At 38.9% G+C, this 14,304-nt stretch overlaps 1 protein-coding gene across 1 annotated transcript in view; it reads left to right on the forward strand.

Annotated features, from left to right (window-relative positions):
* Positions 1-845: 845 nt before the first annotated feature.
* The window catches only part of LOC118738194 (Down syndrome cell adhesion molecule-like protein Dscam2), a 144,683-nt gene continuing 131,224 nt past the window's right edge, over positions 846-14,304 (forward strand). The window contains exon 1 of the mRNA XM_036469117.1: positions 846-2,556. The gene's annotated coding sequence lies outside the window, so the exon portion shown is untranslated. The remainder of the gene's footprint in view (positions 2,557-14,304) is intronic.

Raw genomic sequence — 14,304 nt, forward strand, 5'->3', positions numbered from 1 at the left:
AGCTGAAATGGATGTTCACAGTTGATAAAATTACTGAGTACCAACTAGCAGTTCATCAAAACTACAGTAATGGGTGTGAAGACCTTTATTGTATTATTGCCTACACCAGCATACTAATCTCTTGGCAGCTGAGGGATGCAATGCGCCTATTTGCATACTAAACAAATAGGTACAACAACAGCTTACTACCGCGTGGGTGTGCCTGTGTGTATGCGCGCGCGCGCATAAAAGTAAAACAACATAGCCAACTAAACCAAATACAAAACGAATGCCAGACAGACAGATATAAAAGAGAGCATATTGTTGAATTAAGAGAGCCAAGCGAGGCTGCATGTATGAGGGTAAGAGCAAAGCGCATACTAATAGCAGGCTTATGTGTAGTGGGTGGTGTAGGGTGGAACATCAAATTAACAGTGTAGGTGTGTAGGTGTGTAAGTGAATGTATGTGCGCGTGTGTGTGTGCCTATACGGATTGTTGGCTTGCAACAGTTACAAGTGAAAAAGGGTAACAAATACAGAGGCGTTGTACACGGACTGCAGCAGCAGTGCGGTCGACAACTGATAACCGAGCAGTGGCAGCAACAACAAAAACACGTGAAGTGACAAAAACAAAACGCTGCTGCGATGAATTGAACTATGACTGCGAGGATGGATGTTAATATGAAGTAGGTGCAGTGACTACAACAACAACGTCGAGGTTGCTGTTGCAGGCGCTAACGCCGACGCCGACGCCGCCGCCGCCGCCGACGCCTATGCCGACACCGACGCAGCATGATGGCGAACGGCCAAAATTAAGATGATACAAAGCTGTGAAACCGACTTTAGAAGTCAGTCATAGCCGGCATTTCGAACAGTTTGGACGTGTTTAGCGGATAAAAGAAAACGAAAAGCAAACGGGAGAAAAGGATAAGATATAAAATAATGACAGTAAAGGCAATGGAGACTGTGTGTGAAGACACATAGGCTATAAACAGTGGGCCATTATGTGGTAGTTGTGATTTGATTTGGCTTATGTGCAACACACATACACACATACATTAACATATGTAGTTTTAGATAGTGTGGTGAGCAACAACAAAAGCAACAGCAAACTACCACCTACCATTGCAGATTAGATATTTACTAAAACAAACACACACACACACACACACACACACATGACGGACACATACATACATATGTATGCTCGGGTGCCTGTTTAACGGTAACAGTTAGTGTGCATGCTTGCTTTTTGGGTTTTCGGGCTTGTGACTATTTGAGATTAAATGGCATTAACATTGGCAAAGGTGGCAATGCGGCTGCCGCAGGCGGTGGTAGTAGTAATGGTGGAGCTGCTGATGGTCGGTCGGTTAATGGTCGGATAGGGTGTGTGTGTGTGCAAACTAAATGCTATACGGAAAAGGATTTGCATTTACATTAAGGTATACATATATAACTAGCTGAGGATACAAATAAGCGCGCCCAAACAAGCCCACACATATATATACATACATATGTATGCAAGTTTGTTGTGTAATGGTGTTGAGTTGGAATTTAATGTATTTTAGTGTCCCACACGTATACGCCTAAAAGTATACTGACATTAAATGAAAATACGTATACGCCTAAAAATATGCTAACAGTTTTCTAAGCTAACCGTATATACATACATATGTACATATATAAGCTGTTGAATGTTCGCGTCGTTCTACGCGCTCGGTGATGAATAGAGGTTTACGGTGCGCGTGCGAAAAAGTATCGCTCACGGCGACGGCGGTGGCGGCGGATTAAGTTCGACGGTGTAGGCACTAAGTGTGCGCGGTCGGTGGGTCAAGGTGCCTTTCGGATAAACTAAGTAAAGTACTTTAAGTGGCATTTTTCGAAATTTTCGTTGATGCTGTTGCCGTGCTCATAAAAAATTCAACAGAAAAACGTAAAAAAAATAAAAACGAAATGTATGTAGCTGAACTGTAACGGATGCTGTGAGCCGAATTGAAGTGCTGGCGACGCTAGTTAGTGCAAGGTTAGGCGCAAGTGTGCGTCGCTTTGACCGAACAAAAGAAATAAAAATTTGAAAAGTATAATAAAAAAAATACTCGTAGAACAAAATTGAATAAAAGGCTAAACATTTTCCGCCTCAGTGTGCCACCAAAGCACCAAATAAGCTTAAAAGGCTGCGCAAGCAACAACAATAAAAAGGTGCGACATTAAAAAAAAAAAAAAAAAAAAAAAAAAAGGTTGCATGTGAACGTAAAGTGAGGAATTTAAATGTAAAAGTATGAGAGCGAAATAATGAGAAGGCCAACAGTAAAGTTTTAGCGAAAAGAAAAAAGTTCCGAAAAAAGCAAAAAGGGCAAACGAGTAAGCAAGTGTAAAATGCTAAATAGAATTACGATGTTGCAAAGGTGTGAAATACCAAAGTGAGTGTGTGTTTGCTGAATGAATTGCACAATAAAATAATAAAAAAACAAGCATAGCAAAATTTTAGGCGACGCGCTCGTTTTCAATAGATACTACCAGCATACCGCGCGCTTAACTGCTGTACACTAACAATTTTGGACAGCTACTACATAAATGGTAAGGAAAAATACTTGAAAAGGAAAAATACAATTTCATGCAATTTTTTTTTTGTTTACCCCCTTTGCCAACACTGACTGTGGTGGATGGCAAAAATGAACAATTTTTAATAGACTCCGACATGAAAATTTATTGAGTGCATAGCACCAACATTAAAAGCAAGGCTTGCGAAGCGTCGCGGCAACAACAAAATTGAATTGCTGTTGAAAAATGTGCTTGGCGATTATCAAATTGCGATGGAATAGAGCAAAAGTAACAAAAAAGGCGGCGAAAAGAAAGGAAAAAAAATTGAAAATAAAAATTCCACCATCCAAATGCCCTCCATCTGCATAGCAAAAAAAAATAAAGCACCAAAATATATGCATCGAAACTCAAATAGCATAAATAGCATTCAATAAAATAATTTCCATTTTCTATGCAGCGCCGCGGGCTGGCACACTGACTACATACAATGCGCTTTTATCACAAACAATTTCACCTGTATCACAACAATTGCAGTGGGCGCCCAAAAATATGCTAAAATTTCTAGGTATTTAAACCTACATGCTAGATTTTATAAATTCATTGTACTGCCTGTAAGCTAAAAATACTTGCACTGGCACTCAGGCGGCAGTGGAAGGCCAAACCAGGCAGTAAATATTCCCAACTACTAGATCAGTCAGTAGCAACTAACTAGTCGATTAATTGGAATGGGATGCCTTAGCACTTTCAGCGTCGGTGTTGGCATCGCATAAAGGCTAACAAATAAGTGTACTCCCGGTTCCAAAGTCCCAGGTTCGAGTCCGTTTGGAGATTTTGAAGATTTCTAAAATTAAATGATTGTACATATATGTGATCACATGTTGATTTTTTTGGAAATATTCACAATGTTTTTTAAGTAAAATTTCATGTTCTAACTTCATTTAGTAATAATAATTTTTTTGTTTTTAATTTCAAACTTTTTAATCTGAGTCTTTAGAACTTTTTTGGATATACAATTTTGTAGCCCATACAATTTTAGACCTGTATAAAAAAAAAAATGCAAAAGTCGTCAATTATGAAAAATCAACGCGTTTTTTTTTTGGCACTCTTAAGTCAAAAATACATTTCGAGGACAAAACAATTCTTTATTTGGTTCCTGAATGGCTTTTGAAAAGGTGAAAGAAAGGGTTAAAACTGATAGCTTAACAAAATACTTTGTTCGGGAATGAGGATTAAATTGTCCCAGAAAATTATTGCTCGTGAGATTTTACTAGCGGTCTTCTCAGACAAAATTTTTAATACGAATAACATAACATACGATTAATGCTATGACCATTATATTCGTCTATATGAGACCTCTTGTGGTCAGCCCGCTTAACCTAACCTAACATAAGAGTCGACAGAGATCAAAAAATTTAGGAATTATTAACATTTTGCCTGTAAGTATGCAATCTTTTTTTTTCTACGTTGTGATTGAGTACTTATGGAAAACTGTTTTTAGGGTAAAAAGGTCCACTACTACCAAAGGTAAATTGACTGGTAGAACTCGGATTTTTTTGCTAAGATGTAAGTCTAAAAAATGTAAATTACTTAGTTTATATTTTACTAATACATAGTTATAATAAGATATACTAAGGCCTATTTTTTAGATTAATAATACGATGTCTTTTAATTAGGTTTAAAACTCGGATTTAAGACGTAGGAAAAAACGTTGCATACTTCCTCAAAATGTTTAAAGCTCTACGATATTTTGCCTTCTGTGGGCAACATTGAGTTGGCCATGTGAAAAATCATGACTTTCAAGATTTTAAGACCATATTTCCAATAACCACCAATAAGGGGATAAGCGAACGCAAAATGAGAAGGGAGTCAAAAATTGTTCAAATAGCATATTCGATGGAATAATTGGGATTTGAGAAATCCAAACGACGCACAGTACTGTCTCAGAGGCCCGTATCGCTCCCGTAGTTTATCTGGCGGTTTGATAGATAGCTTCTAATTATTTTTATGATATATCTCGGAGCTTCTACTCCAATGAGAGTTTCCATTGTGCGCTGCCAGCTCGCAGTATTAAATGCGTTCTTTATGTTTAGCAGTATTACCTATTGCCCGGTACCCTGCGCTCCATCTCTTGCCTTCTATGGCCTGTTTGGCTATGTCAACCGAGATTTTCAGAGGTAAGGGGTAAAAAAAAGGTTGTCGGTAGGTTAACAGCCGCGATAACGAGAAACTGTAGCTCCTCAGCAATGAGACACGTAAATGACCTAAGAAAACACTAGGCACATTTTCATGTTAAACCGTATAAATATAAAGACGCGCCTAGACCTGAGACCAGTTTGATCAAATAGTTCAGTCAATCGTGATGCTCGCTTAAATTAACCCAACAATCTGCACTCTCAATTGAGTTTTCGACTCGAAAGGTCTGTCGTGAACTGACTGTACGGATTAAGATGGGCTTGAGTACATATTTCGCTTTCTTGTCCTGATGCGGACGGCCTTCAAAATTCATCGTCGGCGATAAATCAGGATTTATTCAATTGATTGACTTTAGCCTCCGTCTAAGTCCAGATTTAGTATGCAGATCCATCGGCAGGTCTGAGAGCTTTGCAAATACCAACGAATCATCTCAGTAAACGCTACCGGGAGTTACAAAGAAAGCGTAACATTTTAAGGACATGGCCGGGCTAAGAATTCAAGATAATAGTGCAATATTAAAAAAATGGACCAGTTGAACTGCAACGCAAATTGGAGGAATCCTAATAGTTCGCTAATAGTAGTTTCCACTGCATAGTTTATACAAATGTAAGTACTTCCATACATACTACATACTATGCACGTACATATAGTACGTGTAGTACGAGTATTTATTTTTGTAAGCGATTTTTGGCAAAAGCTCGTAATCAGTCATCAGAAAGCGTATAACAAAGCAAAATAGAACCATATAAAATAGAGATAACGGTGCAGCACGTTCCAAAAAGCCCGCGCACACACACACACAGCATACAAATTTTGTATGCGCAGCGCGATCCAGCCTGCGGACCAGGGTTAGAACTGTATTGCGCTACTCCGCATCTCCTACAACCTACTTCGATTTTCTTACAAAAATAAATTTCGCCTATTGCATCAACTGAACTCGAAGCAAATGTAAAGGTCGTGTTGTCTATCGTTTTAAAAATTACAGACGTAGGTTATTTAAAAAAGAATTTACTAAATTTTCGTATTACATAGTTGACTTGTCAAATAGAGTAATGGTTGAAATTAGAGATGGGCGCGGGATATCGGGATCCGCGAGACCCACGGTACTGAGTTCAAAATGGCTGAGATGGGCGGTATCGGCCAAGTTTGTAAAAATTTTGCGGACGGGATGGGACCAAAATCCTTCCCCGACACTCCCTGTAAAACCGCAACCTCCGCATATTCAGAAAATCTTCTCTAAAACATTGTATGAAATATGCACTTTTTAATGATTCAAAAAGAAGCGAAAACGAAAAGCAAAGCAAACCAAAACAAAATAATCGGAAGTTAAGATCTTTCATATTTTTTTTTAATTACATATTTAAAGTTAATTTGAAAGCCATGAGAATTTTCCTTAGTGATAGATTTTGGGACCAACGGGACATGCGGTACAGTTTTTTTATTTTTTATTTTAAAAAGCTTTCGAAAAAAGTGAGTGAGAAATTCTTGCCGCTTGTGCAAAAGCACACATAACGTTGCAGTAGTGATGTTTTCAGTCCCTCAGGATGAGGACCTAAGCCGAAATCGGGCATAGGTGTAACATAAAATTATCACTATCAGTATCAGTGTCACTATTTTGTAACTACATATCGACTGCTGAGTGGAAGATCGACCTATCTCGACAGCCAGTTCGAAAACGCCCTATCTCAAAAAACTTTTCAAGAACGCCCTATTTCAGAGTTTTATTGAAAAACGCCCTATCTCAGAATTCGGTTCCAAAATGCCCTATTTTACTTCAAAATGTATTGAAAATGTGCTGACATAGGGCGATTTTGAATCGGCAGCTGAGATAGGGCGTTTTTGAAACGAATTCTGAAATAGGGCGTTCTTGAAAAGTTTTTTGAGATAGGGCGTTTTCGAACTGGCTGCCGAGATAGGTCGATCTTCCACTCAGCACTCGATATAGTATATAGTAATAGTTTTGGAGATATTATAAAAGTAAATCAGGAAATTTCGAAATGTTGAAAAAATTTTTATTCTATCTTTTTTTGCAGAACTCTTTATATGTTAAAAGAAAAATTCTGACCAAAATTCATCCAAATCAAAAATGGTCGACTCCAGCCATTGGTGGATTTGACATGGGTTAACCCCTATGCATTTAAATGTGTATATATTTGTAAAGGAGCTATGTGTAAAAAATCCACTACAAAATTTTGTTTTCTACTACTATTTTTAACTTAATTTACTACGATTTAGGCTTGCCGCACTGTTAACCCTGCTGCTGACATATGCATTTCCAATTTGTGTCGTGCAATCGCTTCGTGGCGTGCTTTTTGTGAATGCTTGCGAGCGAGTGTGTCGCGTGTGTGACAACTCAATAGAAAGCGCGCCTATCGCGCAAACGTCGGACTCTTTGGAAACTGGCAGTTTCTCTGCACTATTATCCGGCGACCGCGCGCGCGCTCCGCTGGAAGCTTTCTGTGGTAAAAAATGTGCGCTTATTGGTTTATTTCTGCGTCCATGTAGTTCGTGTGTGTCTCTGCGCGTGCATTGTTTCAAAGCAGATAAATTGTTTTGGCCAGTTGCCAAAAATAATAAAATCACAGTCAGCGCCAACATTTTGTTGCTTTTGGGTACTCATCGCGTTCGCTTGCAATTCTATCTTTTTTTGTGCTTTCCTTGTTAAGTTTGGTTGTTTTTTTCTGTTGCCTCATTGCCTGCCATAGCAGTGCAGCGAAGATAACGAGCTAATTCCAACAAATGATTTGTGATTTTTCGAATTATTAAGTAATTTTGTGGCACAAAAAGTGTGAATGATGGGAAATTAAGAAAATGAGTTATAGCTTACGATTACTAAGCTGTTGCATGCTGGTGAGAATTAAATGAGGATGACGACCAACTCTAATGCAACTTTTCAACCTGATGCTGGAAACGAATGAAAACAAGTCAACGTTTCTACTGGAAACATACAGGGTATTGGTATAGTGGGACTTACTTCTCTGTTGGCAGTTATAACTTTGGAAAAAAATGAAGAACTTTATCTACCTAGAATCTCGCATTACCACTACCAATAAGGACTGTCTGGTGTTCAGGTGTGGAATGACTCTTCTCAGAAGTTGCTACTACAAGATGAGAAAGCTTCGTAGGCTTTTGTTCTATGCCCTGATAATGGAAGGGATATATACCCCGAGAAGATGAAATGACGTACTCTACGAGCATTAAAAGAGTTTTTGATATTTTCTTATTAATGTATGACCAGCGGCTGGATTCTAACATTTGCTATACATCGCTAATTTCGATCGCCAAAAATCTCCAAAAGATCGCAGGCGCCCCTAACAACACGCAACATCTACTTACATTCAAACTGTCTTTAGAGTTGATTCCGCTTTCAACTTTATTGTCGAGCTGCAACCCGTCCGTAAAGATGGCGGTACGCCCTAGATCTAAGTCCAAGCGGTTCACCCAGTCGCTTCTGTCTGGAATTATAATAGAAAACATATTTATTTGGACTGATGTCATGCAGTTTATGTAGGGTTGCGGGAATGGTGCCTAGAATTTTTTTTTGACTGACCGAACCTAAGGCATCTCCATGTATGAGCTGCATTCAGTCTAGTTGCGTTGCAGTTGGCCTTATATCTACAGTGGCATCCGCTGTGGGGTGCCATTGAGTATTTGACATCACTGGCTTCCAGGTTAAACAGACGCCAAGAAAACAACATAAGGCCTAACCTTTTCTGTTCGAAAAGAACACTCTTTTAGTTTTAAAATTACATGTGAATTAACAACGCCCCTGGTATATGTTAATTTAATAGAAACCAACTCGTGTAACAATATCCGAATTTATGTAAAAAGTCCAGGCATGGCGTCAAATGTACACTCTACGAATCGGTTAATGAAGTTTTTGACTTTTCCCATGAGAAGAAGCGTTGCTTCTTGGAGACAATAGAATTAAAAAATTGCATTTGCAAATGATATGTGCGTATGCATGTATTCGAAAATCGCGTAACAATAGTTTTGTTTTAATTTTAATTTATTTTGATAAAACAATTATTTATAATTTTTACTGACAGGACTAACTTCTCTACCTGTATCACATGCAAGATATGAATCACTGGTAGCGACTAAGGATTTCAATGCTAAGGAAACTTTGGAACATATTTCCCTATATTCGGCGCCACCAGGAACCAGACTGGAATGCCAATCCTAAACCCAGATATTCTTTCCATAACATTCTAAATGATCCCTCTTTTATTAATACTTAAAGCGCGACCTTCAAACTGGTACCGCTAGCTACCAAACGGTCTATGGGTGGAGCGCAGTTTTCACGATTTACGAAAATTTTACGGGTATTAGAAAATCTAAAGATCTTTTAGAAAATCTAAAAAATGTAATGCGCCGTTAAACAATTTTTGTTTTAGGAAATTATCAATTTTTTCTTTTTGTCTCTCATTCAAGTTTAAAGAAATATTTGGACGCCTGTCGCCTATAAAATTACTTGCTAAAACATAAAAACAAAAAAGTACATCATTAACATTTATAGAAATTCCCATTTTGTTTGCCCACCGAGTTTTATTTGCTCAAGTAAAAACCTTTAACGCCCATCTAATGGGCAAATATTTACTTCCGGCCTCAAAGCAAAAAATACGTAGATACGTGTTTATGCAGGTGGAAAGACCAACTGGCTACAAATGGGCGCAACGGATATTAAGTGCAAATCCTTTCACGCGAAGCTCAACTCCCCATTTAACTGGCGCTTATCAAAAACAGCAACAGCAGCGGCGACGACGACGATGGCAAAAACAACTAAGCAAATACATACAATGGGCATAGAAATTTACAATGTACGCAAAATATAACTGAAATATAGGCACTAACACAAATCGAAAGAGCAATACGAAAATTTGTTGTGCTCTTGTTATTTTTTGTACTTTTGGTGTTTTTTAAAAACAAGGAGGTAAAATATTCTGTTTTGAGTTTACAAATTTTTATGTACATATGTATGGGTGCTTTCCAAAACGTCAAAATACAAACCATCAATCTCTTTTATTTCTAAACCGCACCAGAAGAAAAAGTCTACAGCCTGACTGTCGCTCAAGACTGATATCTCTGCACACAGATGGGTGCCGTAGAATTCCTATTGAAATATCTTCGGAAGCTTACTCATGGAAATTGTGACCAAAGATGTTGGCTAAAATACCTTTTGTTGTTTCTGAGCCATCTGGGTCCAACTGAGAGTATTCCTTGATATTTGTATCGTTTCAACATTCCTTATACCCTAGTTTAATTTTGAAGTTTTTCCCGAAGCTAGTAATTTTGCAGATGTAATTTCATTGGCGTGTCTTCAAGAATAACCTCCATTGCCGCCGTGGGCCTGGTGGACATTGCGTGTGTGGTGCGTTGATTCATTGTAGTTATGAGAATGAGCGCCCAACAGTCGCTAGGTTTATTCACGAGCTCCTCAGGAAGCCGTCCATAGCTAATCAACCCCGCAAGACCCTTGCATACCATTAGTGCTCTTGTAGCTATAGATGTTGTCATATCGACATGCTTCTTAATTAATTCTTAATCGGATTCTATTGTATGATAGCATATACAGGTGTTCATCTACCTTTGAATAACCTCGTCGAGTTTAGTCGTAATGAGTCAACGATTTTTGACTTTTCCATAAATTTTAAATTGCATATCACTGGAGAAGCTCGGCCAAACACTAACATATGTGTAAGCGCCAATCAATTCATCATATCATATCTCTGGAACTAAAATAAGCCACTTAAATAGGCCCTCAAGCTCAGCTGATGAAAGACGCATGTAAGTAATATGATGAAATCGGCTCTAATATGGTTGTCGCCATTGACATCGTTCTAATTTTTTTTGTTAATAAATAACCCTCGTAAGTCCAACACCAGCTACGCTGACTCCAGTATTTTTGCGGAAAGCTGTTCCTGGCAAATATATTATGGTCAGTTGGACTCATGAGGGTTATTTATTCCCAAAAAAAAAAATTACATCGACGTCGACGACGACAACCACAAGAATGCCGAATATGTAAATAAAAATAGTTATGAATTTTCTGTAGGAAAATTTTTGTTCGCTACCGTAAGAGGGTTTTTTGAGAGGTTGCCCCCCTTCATGCCATATCTTCGCAAGGAAAACGGGATTTTTTTTTCTGGCCTAAGCCAAATAATATGCTGTAGCTGCTTCTTACCTCGCTTGTCGTTCTTGAACTGCGCCGCACTTCCTAGCTGTTGCGGAGTTGCTGTATAACTAAAAGTGGCTTTAAATTCCTTCCAAGCGTATTGGCTCTGCAATGACAGTGGGGATAGTGTTTCAGACGTTCATTGAGCTTGCCTCTCTGAGTGCTGAATCGGTGACATGAAAAGAGTGCGTGTGCGGAACACTTCTAACTATTTCATCAGGACCACAGTAGTCGCAGTATGGATTGCCTTCATGTCCAAAGTCATGAAGGTAGGCCCTAACCGAATCATGCCCGCTAAGGACTTGTGTTAGGAGGGCTTTTCTACTCACCTCTGTTTATCCATATATCGATATTGCGCTATCCCACCTCGCTTGCCATTGCGTTATGCTGTTTTTTTTTCAATAAGAAGGCGCGACTGTCGTGTTCCTCGTGCTTAGCTTTTCTTTTTTTCAATTTCTTCCTTTGCAAAGAGGTCAATTGGAAGCATCCCGGAGATGGCAAGTGTTGCGTCTTCAGAAACTTTTCTGTATGCAGAGCATAATCTTAGTTCACATAGGCGATAAGCTGCGCCTTTAAATGCGTCGTACCAGATTGTACCTCCATACAAGAGTTTTGATCTAATTACTCCTGCTAGTATTAGTAACGATCAGTCTGAACAAAGATGAATTCACTCTCGCCGACTTCTCGTTGACGTAGCTGAGATGGTCTCGGAAGCAAAGACGTTGGTCTATTAATACCCCGGGTTAAGCGAGTTAAGTGCTGAACACATTGGAACCGATGAGCTACGGGCCACAGCTTCCAAATTGTTATCTTCGATGGCAACCACAGTCGTCGTGTAGCCCTGTCGTCAATAAAATAATTATCTACATAAGAATACGTGGAAAAATAATTTGACAGCTGTGGTCAGTAGCTCGTCGTTTTCATTGTGTTCGGGATATTAGTAGAATTGAGCTGCAATTGAGCGGCCCTGAGTTGCGAGACCTTTACTGTAGATGTGAAATTGAGCTAGCAGCCCACCAATGGGTATCAGCTTGATAACTTCGCTCAGTGTTAAGCTTAGCAGCGCTGTATCACATAACACAACATACGACAACAGCAGGACCGTCAGCACGGATTTCTGAAGCCTGATGAAGGCAACAACCTCTGGTTGGTCCACTGATAAATACAGACAAAATAAAGCACCCGTAGGTAATGCAAAGAGTCTATGCATATCGAAACAAAAGCCATTTTCAAAGATATGATTTTGTAGTCATATAGGACTTTGGATACTCAGAGAGCACCAGCTGCCAGCTTGAAGATCAAACGAAAATATTACTTGCGAACAGGCTTTACTTTCAGCTCGATGGGCTACTGAAATCCAGAACAACAACTAGCCTCTGTCTTATTTTTGAACCTATTTCCGTGGACGGTGGATAGCGCAGAATAAGGGACTCCTCTTATTTCTTAATCCGTAATATTTGTTTGATGAAAAGGGTTTTTTCGTTTTCAAATGTTTCGTTTTCAACCTGGTTAGTTTGTATGGCCTAACGTGCTTTGTATGTGGTAAAAAAGTGTGTGTGTGTGTGCGGATTTTCTAACCGTTGACTCCACACAAAAGTGCCTAAACATTTGTTCTTGGCAACGTTCGTTACCACTTGAATATCAACCAACTCGCTGCTGCTGCTGCTGCTGTTACTGTCTTCCGGTCTGTTGTTGTTGTTGCTTTGGTGGTGTTTATTTTTATGCGCCTTTGTATTTCAGTGTATTTTGTATTTACTTTTTGCCGTCTCGTCCATCATCAACACAGCCAACAAACTTTAATATATACATAGGGGTATTATTTAACTTACCCTTCGCCCCTTCTTCGACTTCATCACCACTGCAGTTCCCTTGTTGCCTTGTTGCCATGCTGCTATTTCTCTTGTCGCCGCTTTCCGCTGTGGCCTTTTGATTTGGCAGCCACGTCAACTAAGCCATTTCACGTCACGTTCGACATTAATGGGATTGGGATGCTGCTTTTTGCTGCAGCACCAGAGGAGTTAATATTATTCCCGCTTTTATATACATATGCACATACGTATTTGTGTGCGCAAACGACGCTAGCAAATATTATTAGGTCCTTTTCAAAAAGGCCTTTTAGCGCTGTGGCCAACACCGGCATTGTTCGTTTGTTGCAGCTGTAGTTGCAGATGCAATTATTACGCTCGCCAGTGTAAAAATTTTTGCCATTTAACGAAACAGCGCGAGCATCAATGAATGATGAATGAGACATTTGTTAGCCACTGCTGCTGGGCAAATAACAGCAGCCTAGAAGTTAAAAGCATTGGCAGCGAAGGGGGCAGTGAGTTGAAAGAAATAGCCAAGTAGCTGAACTTAGTTGTACACGCGACAATGTAACTGTTGTTGTGATGATGATGATGGTTGCTATTTGACTTGAGTCACCCGGGCCCTTTGCTATACGTAGAATAGGTAGGCCAACAGGTCGGCTGTTGAAAGGTGTTGAAGCGTAGTGCTGCTGGTGGCAAAAATTACAAAAAAATGTCGAGTGAAGGGATGCGAATGCAGTGGTTGGCAGTTGCATGCACTTTACCGTTACGTACGGAAATGACACTCTTTGTTACATTTGTTTAGGGGTCTTTTGCCATTGTTGGCTTTTGTTATCGTTGCTGGTTTGTTTGCTGTTATATGTTTTTTTTTTTATATTGTTTTTGTTGCAGCTTTGCATTCAAAGCGCATAAAAGGGTGTTGCTTGAGTGGGTGACAAAAATCGAGTGCCAGCAGATTTGCTGCATAAAATGTATGTAAGTACGCAGGCAAATATTGATTGTGAAGTGTGAAATGGTTTTAAAAAATCAGTCAAGCTTTTAAATACACATAAATACATACATACATACATACATACAATGGAAAAGAGAACTCAATTTTTATGATTACTTTTTTCCGTTCTTTCGTACTGTGAACTGAATTCAGACACGTCCATTTGAGGCTTTAACACTTAAGAGCTTCAAAAGCTGAGCAATGAATTTCAAAAAAATATTTTAAAATTAAAGAGATTTCAGCGAGCCGAATTTTAGAGATAGTTATCGAGCAGGGAACGGATTTTTAGGACCTAAAAACCTATAAAAAAGGCAAAATAAAATAACGAAATAGGCTGGAAAAGGCAAAATAAAATAGCGAAAAAGGCAGGAAAAGGCACTAGGTATTGTAAAAAAGGCAAAAAAAGGCATAATAAAATAGCGAAAAAGGCAGGAAAAGGCAAAAAAGGCAAAAAAAAAGGTATTGCAAAAAAAGCAAAATAAGGCATTAAAAAACACAGAAAGTACGAAGAACAATCAAAGAATACATTTATTTTAGAAATGTTTATATTACAAGTGAAAAGAGAAAAACTATGAACTAGTTTCATTATATGAAAAATTTGTACTTTGAATCTTTGACTA

Source organism: Rhagoletis pomonella, unplaced genomic scaffold (genome assembly GCF_013731165.1).
Source record: "Rhagoletis pomonella isolate Grant_MI unplaced genomic scaffold, Rhpom_1.0 Rhpom_scaffold_00004, whole genome shotgun sequence".
Lineage (NCBI taxonomy): Eukaryota > Metazoa > Arthropoda > Insecta > Diptera > Tephritidae > Rhagoletis > Rhagoletis pomonella.